The sequence below is a fragment of the Diprion similis genome, chromosome 13, assembly GCF_021155765.1.
Source record: "Diprion similis isolate iyDipSimi1 chromosome 13, iyDipSimi1.1, whole genome shotgun sequence".
NCBI lineage: Eukaryota > Metazoa > Arthropoda > Insecta > Hymenoptera > Diprionidae > Diprion > Diprion similis.
The window spans coordinates 2,389,012-2,400,000 of record NC_060117.1 but is presented as its reverse complement, the minus strand read 5'-3'; the positions used below and the strand labels follow the sequence as shown (position 1 = coordinate 2,400,000).

Here is a 10,989-nt window from a genome sequence, read left to right as displayed (position 1 = left end):
ATTACACACAGAGTATCTCATGTCTGTTTAAAAATGTATTCGTGTGTGTCTGGTGTTGTGGCATTTTACCTCTCCGATGAAATATTGAAGTAACCCTTGCGGTTCTCGGAAAGATCTTGAGAGTTTGAATTTTCCCGATTTCTTTGCGTCCCGGGGTTTGAAAGAAGAAATTGAAAATTTTGTTCCACTCGAAAGGGCTGGTCTCCTTTTCCCCTTTTCTATTCTCTCTTTGCTAGCTTGGCCTTCTTCTTTTTTCCTGCTTCTCTCAGTTTTCATATTCGGGTTATAATGCAGGCTGCATAAGGTGCGGCTCGCGCATCGAGAATCGAAACATCTGTATTTTCGAAAACCCTTTTTCACCGTGTAACACACAGGGACAGATGCGCCAATCGGAAATTGCAAGGGTTTCACGCTCTGTGTGGACGCCTCTCGTCTTTCAATATTCAAAATGACCGTCGGATAAACTTTCCTATTCAAACGAAAATCTCCAGGTATGCCTTAGCGTCGACTCTTTCCAAGTCTTGGACACGCTGCATCTGTCCGTAAAAAATTTCAACTCGCTAAGGTGAGAAAAAAAAATATTTCCTTATCATCCTTGCGATAATTATTCGCGTAGTCTCTGTTTTTCGATAATATTTTGGTAAACGAGGTGAAGATAAAAAAATTATCATTATTGAATTCATCTCAATAAAAGCTTACATGAAGTTTTTGCGACGATTTGAAAAATGAAATTAATGTAATTAAATTTTGAAAAACAATCGTGAAAGCACTTCGTCAATTACTTCGATTAAATTTAACAGTTTTTCGTAGAACAGATGGCACACACTTCATCGGTTGAAGGACGAGAGTGTGTAACGGAATTTGAAAAAATTGCACAACCCTTTGTGATAAAATGACGAAACTCTGATTTTTTGTTAGTGAAGTTAATTTTGAAACGTAACAAATTTTTGATCGAAGGTAATATCTTGCGAATGAAATAAATGAATTCCACAAATTTTCATCAAACCAAACTGAATTTTCGGAATCGAATGACTCGACCGAAGCTCTTAAGGTAATACTTTTTCTTTTCTTTCCTTTTTTTGAGACTTTTGAAATCAGTATCATTTTGTTAAAATAAAATTTTCAATAATTTCGAATCATCTGTCAGACTTAAGTCGCTCCTCAAGTTGGGCGCCCTCGAGTCTGTCGAAATCGCGCGTGCCGCGCGTCTATTGGGGTTGAATTTGACCTGCCTATCCGGGGTGGTTTCTGCAGGAGTCGAAACCGAAGCGGGAAAAGGCGTCCCTGAAACTCTGCACGACAGGCTGCATGCTGCAGGCTGCAGTTCCGGTTGGATCCGGATCCCATTAAAATTCTCGTCATCTTCTTCTGCAGCACGAGCAAGGGTTGGTATGCAAAATGGCCTTGCCACCCTGCAGGTTTGGCTTCGTTCAGGTACATCACCATCGGCTTAGACGGCTTTTTCAGGCTAAGTCGGACGGCCGGATTTCATTAGAGCCTTTCTCCATCCCTTTTTTACAACCACCCTTTCGAAGGGTGGTTAGATTCCTTGCTTTATTTTCAGGCTATGCGAGTTTCTCAATTTCCTATCGCGACGTTGTACAAAACTCGTTAAGATCACGATCGAATATCTTTAGAGTATCTTTAGAGTATCTTTAGAGTATCTTGAACAGTTCAAATATTCTTTTCGTTATAACCGATTGTCGAAAAGATCATAAACAATCAATTTCGAATCATCTGAAGAGAGTTTTCAAATGCTTGGAAACATGTTTGGAATTGTCTGAAGTTGTTTCAAGATCAGCTTAGATAGGTTAAGTATCGTGTTGAATTTCGTCAATCCGAATCGATGTTAAAAATTCTATCTTCAAGATATTCAGGTTCGAGTTATTTTTAGTTCAAATATTTTGCAGGCTTGAAAATTATAAACAAGTCCATATTATAAACAAGTTTAAAAAGTATCAATCTTCCGCTAACCAATCCTGTAAGATCTCTTCAAAATCCTAAGAAACCAGTTCAGAATACCATGCAGTTGTATCGAGATTAGTTTCTAGGTTAAGTCGTTGAATTCCGTGAACTTAGAAAACCGTCGAGCCTGTCAAAAACTGTTCCCAATTGATCAGAATCGACGTTAAAAAACAACCGTCTTCAAGATCACGAGATTGTAAACAACCACCTGAATTTATCGAAGCCAAAGCGACACCTGCGGTCCGTAAGTCGATGCCAAGATTGAGGTTAGGATATAGTGATTCTTGTTTTTGGTCGGCTCGACTCGCCTCGAGATTTGCTAAGCGGGTTTTCCCGGAGCTCGTCAGACGCGGTTCACCCCCCATAAATCCATCTCTAAGGGTGAGGGGGGAGGGGCACGGGGCCCCTCGGCTGCAGCGGCTAATTCTTTCTTTCATAGACGGCGCGCGCCGTCCCCCGTTCGGGGCCCGAGGCATAAAGCGAGCCAGAAATCGAAAGGGAATCGAAAGAGGGGCGCAAGACCCAGGATCACGTCATAGCCGGCAGCTGCAGGGCCCTCGCGTACGTCATAGGTGCCCGCGTCTTTGTCTCACGCGCTATGGCTGCGCCCTCCTAGGCGTTTCACCTATGCGACGCGACGCGGCGAGCTAGCTACCCTCAGCCCCCTCACGATGCTCCCTACTTAAGGGGAAAAGAAAGGGGGCACGCGCTACCGGCAGATGTTCCGTGACGTGTGCCGCCGCGACGCTTCGCATCGACTCCGCTCGCCTCGTCACGAGGCAAGGGGGCCCCCTTTTCTCCACCTAATGCCTACCCTGCGTACCACACGTTCTACAGTCCCTTCTCGCGATATCGACGAGCGACGCTGGTTCTTCAATTTTTTCATCCATCGCCGTCGACGCTTTTTCATTCAATGATTTTACAATTTTAGGTTAGGGGAGATGGACTTGCAGACATATATTTACCTTTGAGGTTAGATTAGGTTAGGTTTCGACAATTTTTGGTGGTGGTTCCGCAATTCTCGCATCCAAAGCGGTGGACGCTTTCTATTTAATGATTTTCGATTATTAGGTTAGGTCAGATGGGCTTGCAGCCATATTTTCACCTTTGAGGTTAGATTAGGTTAGGTTCCTCAACTTTTTCATCCAACACGGTCGACGCTTTTTATTCGATGATTTTCGAATTTTAGGTTACGTTAAATCGAGTTGCGGCCATATTTTCATGTTCGAGGTTTAAGTTTATTAGGCTGGGTTTCAAGAATTTATTTCACAGATTCTTCATGGATCTGTTTCAACAGAATATCGTTACGATAAAAATTCCGATCAAAAGTCTACCCGAAACTCCAGTTTTCAGACGATTTTCATGAAAAATATTCAACATTTTTAATGTTTGAGGTTGGATTATTCAATATTCGTATTTCTTCGTTATTTTTTTCTTTTTTTATAAACGTATTTAATATTAAATTCAGTTATTTCCATTACACAGTGAAAATTGATTACTCCAATCGTATAATAAATTTTGTATTTCATCAATTCTTTTTAAAGTCCCGAAGAAGTAATTAACAAGTCTTAATTTCGTTACTCTAAAAACATAAAACCTCTTTTAAAATATCAATTCATCAGTGCATGTCTATAAGAAACCAAAATGCAGATAACGTCATTAATTTTTGTAACACTATTTTCAAATTTCTTCTTTTGCCCGAGGTATATACCTAATTTTTTGAAAATCGATCACTGTTTTATATTGCAATTAAGTAAAAAATATTAATATTAATAATAATAATAACAACAATAACAATAGCAATAAAATCTGTTCTCCGAGATCCGAAAACTTCCTAACGTGTGGAGCCTTCAAGTTTGCGGACAGAGCGATTTCGTATTTTATTTTGTTCGTTTTGTTTTTGGGTCAAGGTATCGGTGAGGCGGTATCGTCGCACACACACACACACGCACACAAATTCGTATTCCGGCGGTTTCTGTCTGCACCGCCCCCGTAATTAGCGGCCTCTCGCTCTTCCTCCGTATCTTCTAAAAGAATTCCATCTCTGTCTCTCTTCCTCTCTCTCTCTTTCTCTCTCGCATGCTACTTTACGATAAAGAATTAGTATTACGCGTAATGTTATAACATATATATATATATATATATATATATATATATATATATATATATATATATATATATATATATATATATATATATATAGGCGCGCATATGCAGACTCGCACGCCGTTTCTCCAAGTGTTGAAATAACGACGGTACTCGGTTATATAGCAACGCGAGTGACTGCATATTAATTTACGAGATATAAAATACGCCTCCCGGATAACGACGAGAAACATAAATTGCCCTCACCGCCTCCTCTTCCAGCGCCTCGACGACGACGCCCAGAAGATTACCTCGACGCTGGTAAATTTTTTTTTCTCCCCCCCCCTCCCAAACTATTTTTTACCCCTCACTCATCTCTCAGATCGCCGATTTCAAAAAATTTATATCGTTATCGCACTTCAACCACCCCCAACCCTACCCCCACCCCATATGGGTAAAGAAAAAAAGCAGGGTTATTCTTATCTGGAATTCTCCACTTAAAAAGTCGCCGTTTCTTTCGACCAGAAACCGATCTAATCGTCGCACCATGCAAGGCAAGATCTTCTTCAAGATTAAGACGACCGGTTACACAGCTAGGGGGTTCGGCCCAGACCGCAACGGTCGGCGCGAGATAGCAAACATCCTGTTAACCGTCTTCTCATTCCTTTTTACCTCCCTCACTTCCCGAGCCTGTGCAAAGTCTGTTTCGCTTTTTTTTATATAATATACATTCATGTCATCGCTCTCCTTGATTTAGAATATTAATCAGAAAATTCTATCGTATTTTCTTTTTTTTTTTTTTTTTTTACATCAAGCCTGACGCGTCGTTTCATTTTTTCTTAATCACTATTTACAGCAATTGTTATTTTTTCAATTAACACTCGATCAGTACTTCTTACAGAAATTATGGTCACGTGATTATGCTAAACCTTTTTCAATTCTCAATCCTCAACAATCTTACGTTTTTGGAAATTTTTCTCTCGATTTCAGATGATATCATATTCACATAAATAATTTTTCTCGATTTTTTTAAAGGATATTTCCAAAAATTATTAAAAATTACATTAACTCTTCTCTCTAGATCTCAAAAAATTTTTAATCGATTCCAAAGTATGAACCGATCTTGAAGCGTAAAATCTTTACGATCTAAATAACTTCTCAACATCTTCTAGCGATCTTCATAACCAATCATTTTGTTCAGTCTCAATTTTCCATCGATCCATAACGACTCGGTCAGAGCACATCATTCCATCAATTTTCGATTAAACGATCTCTCTAATCAGTCTCCAAAACGATCACCAGATCCATCCTCGATTTTCAACCTTACCTCAATCATTCAAATCAGTGTTTACAATTCGATCAACCGATCTTCCCGATCTCCCAAACCGATCGCCAACCGATCTTCTGCCGATTTCCCCCCCCCGAAACACCGTCTAATCGTAAATTTCATACTCCTCGATATTCCTGTTCCACGAACTTCTCCGAACCACACACCGGTTTCTTCATCGTACCTACGCGTAGTAGCGTCGACTCGGCGTCATACCTGACGTCACACACTGGTTATTAGGGGGGGGGGGGGGGGGGGGGGGGGGCAGATGGGGCCCCGTGAAGCATGACGCGTTCATCGACGCTGCTGGTAGGGAGCCGTCGTAAGTGTCCGCGCACACACAGTGAAGGGGGGAAAAACTTGAAGGGGGCTCGTTTCGTGGAGGAGGAAGGTGGGTAGTAGGTACCTGGTGGCGTCGTAAGCGGGGCGGCGGCGAGGGGGGAGGGGGAAGGACCCCCGAACAGGCCCCATAAGGCACCTAAAGGTAAAATAAAACTCCTGCAAGGGGCGCCGCGCCGCACGCGCCCGCAGCTGCACCACCCGGCACCACACCGGCTCGGCTCGTGCTCCTACTTCGCTTTGCCCCCTACTTTCATCGCCCCCCTTCTCCCCCCTCGAATGCCCATAAGACCCAGAAGGCGTACGAGAGGGTAAACGCGGGCCCCGACTAGATGTTTCCTTGTTTTTTCCCTAACTTTTTTTTTTATTCAACCTTTTTGGGACTTTTTTTTTCTTTTTTTTTTTTTTCTTTGAATTGAATTTGGAGATTGGTAGGAATTGATCAGTTTTTCAATAATTTCTACTGTTGATTAAAGTCAGAAATTTATTAACTCATTGAATCGGGTTGGAGAGGTTATAGAAAACTTTGAATTTGTTCAGATTTTAAGAAATTATTTTTTATCCTGCTAGGTATCGTTGTTGCAGTGAAATTTGAAAAATCATGTATCCTTAATTGTTAATATATTCTACTCGATTTATTTATCTAGCGATTTTAACCAGAGGCTAATGGCAGCGGGAATATCCCCGAAATTCTATTATGGTCTAATTTCCAAACAGGCGGAGTTTAACGGAGTAGTTTAGCCGGTGTTAGGACCTCGGCAATAACGGATCAAGGAGGCTGGCGAATAGCCTTTTCACGGCAATAACAACCAACGCCTACAAAAGAATAAGAATAAGGCGAAGAAAACGAGGATTATAAATCTCGTTTTCCTCAACACCGACTCTGCCACTCTAATTTGGCATTAGACTTGTCGGACTTCCGGTCAAGCCGGGCTTCCTCCCATTTAAACGATCAATTATCCCCTAATGGGCGCCTACGCGATGCACTTTTCACCCCCTGACGATAATCCAAGGGGTGGAGGAGGGTCTACTTATTGTACTCGACACTTTTCTTCCCTCATCTTTTCACTCTTGTCCTTATTCTTCGCTCTTCTTGTACACACCATTGTGTGTTTATATACAAGCTTCTCTCAATTACCGAGCCAATTTGTCAACTTTCCGTGAAAATTTTTCCTTTCGGAAATGACGGGAGTAAGAGGAAGACGCAAAATTGACTTCAAATTACGTGCACAATCGTCTATATATACATATATACATGGCATATACTATCAGGTAAAAATATATACGATCTATGTACCGCATTGATCGCATCGTAAATTTTTATTGCTTCGAAATGTCTAATGTAACTTTATACTTTTCTATACAAACGCGTTAATGTAAATTATATACGTTCCTACCGTTGAAACTTTTGTCGTTTTCTTGCGATATAGTCGTCGTATATAATATGAAACATTTCTATCTAGATACATATAAGAATTATTACTACGAACAACGATTCTCAACTCATTTTTACAGTAGATTTAAAATAAGTATTCTAATGCTAAACGAATCTATTCTATCTAGTAGGAATAATCAAATATCTCAACAATTTATGCTAATCACCGAATTTCGTTTCCATAATTTTTCCATCGGTGGAAATCAGTGTTAATAAAAATTCCTCCACTCGTAGTAAGAGTCTAGTTATTTTCTTTTTTACCTTCACCACAGAAAAAAAAAAGAAAAAAAGAAAACAGAAATGAAAACTAAATTACAGATCATGCAAAAAAAGGAAAGAACGGGGAAGGAAAAAAATGAAATAAAAACTAGCCAACAAAAGAGAAAATGATTACCCCAATAAACAAGCGAATCATCGAGATAGAATGTGAGTGAAAAAAAAAAACAAAAAAAAAAAAACCGAAACACACACTCAGACACAAAACACCAACAACAACTTGCCCTCAAGAATAAGATGAGGGGAGGCAAAAAAATGCTTGTAGCCGGTTTTAAAGAGCCGAAGAATTGCTACGGGTTCCTCGTGTTATAAAGACAGGTTTCGATGCCCATCGTGGAAATCCTCGTGAAAGAAGAGGAGGAGAACTCTCAAGGTGTTCGTTTGGCACGGGCATTTAAAGCCGGTGATCTAGAGCGTTGGGTTCTCGAGGGGCGCCAGATGTCGGCTTTCTTCCACCCACGTGCCGAGGATTGTTGGAAAAGGTCCGAGGTGAGTTTTCGGGGCTCCGACAAAAGGCGAAACCTCCCCCCACCCCCATCGTTCTTACTCTCCTAATAACAGATCTAGATGCGGGAAAGTGAAGCATCATTCGACATATGTTGCGGGACCGTTGTTTCTCACCCGCAAAACGCGGGCCCAAAAAATAATAATCGCGAGGCCTGATGCGAGTGAAGGAAATCCTCTTGTAGTCCCGTTAGATCATCGAGAAAGAGAGAGAGAGAGAGAGAGAGAGAGAGAATTTGGACGGGCCCTGAAATTGGGCCGGATGCGGAGGGCCGATGTATAATTCGTAGAGGACCCAATATGCCGCTCTCGACCATTTTTCATCCCCCATTAGATACCGGCATCGCAGAAAGTGAAACACTTTTGACACGCGAGTCAGGGAAGCGTGAAATCGAAGATCTTATAGCGGTAATAAAAATTCGGTGACGAGGGGGTGGGGGACCTAGATGGATACCTTCTATTATGCGGCCCTTTGATCGCCTTCCGTGTACTTCTAACGGAATTTAATTCACCCTGCCTTTCAACCCCGCGTCACGTCGTCCGCCTCGCGCACCGCAAACAGTTTTGATACACCGTTTGAGACGGCCTTTATGGAACGGGAATTCATTATTCAAGGTTCAGGAAGTGATCGCTGATCATTGGGGAGTGAGATTCGTTGCACAATTTTGAGAGAGTCATCTTCGATTCACAGAATTTTTATAACCGATGATTAACTTGACGTTGAAACGGAATTCAATTTTTCAGAACAACGATGGTTTTTTTTTTTTTTTTTGGTTTGTTAAGGAAAAATATTGATCAAAATTTGAGCTAAGGTTCAAGATATCTTTCAAGTATCTAGCATTTTCCATTTTTTCAGTTACAGTATTTTTAAAAATCCCAAAATCTAATTTTTCGTGATTTTTTGGGAACTGGATTGTATCTTATGGTAATTATAAAAAATTCTAAAACTTTGGCTTAAAGTTTAACCTCACTTCGAATTTTCTTATCAAATATCCGTCTTCTTACATTTTCGAATCACAGTTTATCAAAGATTGTCGAGAAAACGAGTTTTAAAAATTTTTCAAAACGTTCATTCGCGAGTCACTAGAAATAAATATCAAGTTTTTTTCCAAACTGTACAGAATTTCAAATTTCCGATTATTTATTTATTGTGAAAAATGTTTGAAACGACGATTTTCACTCTCGTCGTTACGAAAAATGAAAAACGACGATACAAAAACGCCTGCGTCTTGCACTTCATCCCCGACGAATCTCGAATTCAATTTCTTTCTTTCCCGACATGCATAGAATCCACTCAAGAATCACTGGAGGTTCGTTTCACGGTTTACATACTCCTCGATCCAGATGCATTATATCTACGAAAGCTTGCGGAAGACTTTAGATCCGAGACCAGGGGAAAATGTAGAGTCGCGTAGGGGGTGGGGGTGAGATTCGATGCACAGAAGGTGGAGTCGTCGGGTGGTTGATAGATTCTTGGCGTGCATCGGAGGATTAAAAAACTGCAACCGTGCAGATGCAGCGTCGCGATGAATTTTCTGACCTGTTTTCCACCCCCTCATCCACCCCCTGCAGACGCCTCTCCCCCTCCTTTTGCGCCGCGAGGCCGGATACCTGCACTGCACTGCATGGAGCAGCCAGGAGGCTCGACGATGCACACGTCGTCGGTTGCATACAACGGGGAAAACCACCCCGTCGGGACGCTGACAGTGAGACTTTTATTAGGGAAGGAATCAGCAAGCATGATTATGTACCTTAGAACGCCCCCCGCGACCCTCGCGGCGCTACATTGTCGCCAATCCGCAGTGGCGTAGCCAACGACGCTTTCGAATCCCCCGAGATACGCGATATCGCCACATTTTTCACAATTTTTTCTTATTCCCAACGATTTCTCAAATAACCACCCTCTTTCCCCTGTTCATTTTTTTTTTTTTTTTTTTTTTTTTTTTTCTTCTCGTTATCGTCCGCAATTTCGATCAGCGTAAAGAATTTTATATCATCGATTAATATTTTCTTCATCTCCAGACACGTGACGGGCAAAGCTTCGACAATTTATAGGGATGATGATGAGAGGGGGTGGAGCAAAACGGGATACTTAAGAAAATATTTAATTTTCGAGGCCTCAAATACGCTAAATCTTTTGTTGTTTTTTTTTTCAATTGTAACCAAAGAACATAAAAATGATTTTCAGATATCAATTTAACAAAAATTCTAAATATTGTTCAATAATATTTGGAAAAAAAAAAAAAAAAATATTTTGAAAAACAGATTTTTTTTTTTATAAAATTGTAAGGGTGGTCCATTTTGCTCTTTCTACCCCGTTTTGCCCACCCCTCCCTCCTACATACGTTATTTCTTTCTGTTCCGAAACGTTCGAAACGAGTCACAAAAAATTGGTTTCTCTTCCTTTCTTGTTTTTTTTTTTTTTTTTTTCTTCTTATCACCGTCGATTTTTTTCTATAAACCTAAATACAAACTTCTTGAAGCATGAATGAATACTTTTTACTCACGCGTTAATCTAGTCGTCGTCGCCAATGTCAGTGATTATCTGCCCTCTGGAAAAAAAAAAAAACCAACAACAATTAAGGAATGAAAATTAGTATTACAATTAGAAATCGTCTGTTGTTTTAAAATTGTTGAATAAGGATTCAGGCTATGAGTGAAAGAAAAAAAAAAGTAATAATAATAATTCTAAACAAAATTCTTTCAGTTGTTTTTTAAGATCGTTTTTCGAAGTTTTTCGTGCTTTGTATTAGTTTTTTGCGAGCTTTTTTGCCCGCTCCGCTCACCCGATGATCAAGAGACGAAACGAGTCAGAGATAAAGACAGAGAGGATAGGAGACCTTCGCCAATGGGCGGCCCAAGGCGATATATTGTCGTCACAATGAATTTCCCTCTCCCTCCCCCTCCCCCATCCTCATCGTTTTCCTTCTCTGCCTCCTCTTCTTTATCCTTCTCTTCCTGAGGCGTGCGCTTGCGCCATCCAAAAGTCGAGGATCAGCTTCGCCTCAAGTTCGCGATTTCCGCGTACCCACGACGTGCATGAGGATGCGAAAAAGTT

The 10,989-nt window shown here is 40.8% G+C and overlaps 1 long non-coding RNA gene across 1 annotated transcript in view; it reads right to left on the bottom strand.

The window, feature by feature from the left end:
* The window catches only part of LOC124413931, a 65,443-nt gene that overhangs the window by 25,456 nt on the left and 28,998 nt on the right, over positions 1-10,989 (bottom strand). The window contains exon 3 of the long non-coding RNA XR_006929907.1: positions 10,439-10,483. This is a non-coding gene — a long non-coding RNA (uncharacterized LOC124413931). The remainder of the gene's footprint in view (positions 1-10,438; positions 10,484-10,989) is intronic.